This window comes from Neovison vison, chromosome 1, assembly GCF_020171115.1.
Source record: "Neovison vison isolate M4711 chromosome 1, ASM_NN_V1, whole genome shotgun sequence".
Lineage (NCBI taxonomy): Eukaryota > Metazoa > Chordata > Mammalia > Carnivora > Mustelidae > Neogale > Neogale vison.
The window spans coordinates 166,695,168-166,696,505 of NC_058091.1; the positions used below are offsets into that span (position 1 = coordinate 166,695,168).

At 41.2% G+C, this 1,338-nt stretch overlaps 1 non-coding gene across 1 annotated transcript; it reads right to left on the bottom strand.

The window, feature by feature from the left end:
- Positions 1 to 253: 253 nt before the first annotated feature.
- On the bottom strand, positions 254 to 357 carry LOC122898276. The gene has a single exon (XR_006382947.1). It is a non-coding gene; the product is annotated as a U6 spliceosomal RNA (small nuclear RNA).
- Positions 358 to 1,338: the final 981 nt, after the last annotated feature.

The following is a 1,338-nucleotide window of genomic DNA, read 5'->3' on the forward strand; positions in this document are numbered from 1 at the left end:
GAGAGCTTAGTAAAAAGGCTTCTAGTCTCCCCCCATTAGGAGAGATGCTGACTTTAGGATAGGGGATGGGGGGATGATCTTACATATGTGGGAGTATACCTTAATTCCTATTTTATTTGGGTGGCTTCTTAAAATCAAGAATGAATATTGATTTTCATTGAAGACATATACAGAGATAATTATATAATATTTCTCCTAACACTATGAATAAGATGAATCATATATATTTTTAAAATATGGAATGCTTCAAAAATAAAATAAGGAATCTTTCACAAATTTCCATGTCCTTCTTATGCAGGAGCCATGGTGATCTCCTTTTCTTTCCAACTTCAGTGCATGTGAGGCCAAAGTGAGTACAAGAAGATGAGTCATATTAATGGATTTCCTAATTTCAGGTGCAGGATGAGAGGATAAGGCAAACAATAAGACACACAATTTGTTAATTATGAACATTAAGCCATCCTTGCCTTCCTGAAATGGAATTCACTTGGGGATGATATATGAGGTTTTGATATGGTGATGTGAGCCATCTGTTTGCTGTGTAATAAGTTATCATAAACTCAGTAACTAAAACAGCACACATCCATTATCTCATCATTTCTGTGGATCTGAAGTCCCGGCATGGCTTTGCTGGCTTCTTGCTGGTGTTGGCTAAGACTGGGTCCTCATCTAGAGGCTCAACGAGGAATGGATCTGCTTTTCTATTCATGTGGTTGCCAGAAGCATTCACTTCTTTCCAGTGGCCTGACTGAGAGCTTAAGTGTTGTGCTGGTGGTCGGCTGGAATCTGTCCTTGGTTTCTGGAAGCCACCCTCAGTTACTAGGGACCACCCACTAGACCCACCTGTGGGCTTCCTCAACACAGCCTCTTCCACCGTCAGGCCAGCAAAGAGAGTCTCTAGAGTAAATCTAGCAAGACAGTCTTACATAACAGAATCACAGAATTGACATTCCCTTTGCCATATTCTGTTGGTTAGGGGAAAGGTTCCATCCACACTCGAGGGCATGAATGCCAGGAGATAGGGAGAGTGGACCCTTGAGAGTCTGTCCAGCACAGTGGTGTTGGATTTGACTTGCTAATGTTTATTTTCTCCATGGTCTTCCTAGTCATTCATCAGTCTGATATAGCATCACTTCTGATGGCTTCTTCCAGAAGGACTCAGTACAATATTCCTTGGTTTCTCTCCCGTTGAAATGGCTTTCTGTACCCTTGGTAGCTGAAGGATAGTTTGACTGGTTATAAAATCCCAGCCCACATTTGCTTTCCTTGAATTCGTTACAATGTTGCCCTGGATTGTGTTGCTTATATGTTATTGTCAAGAAATCTGATATAAACACC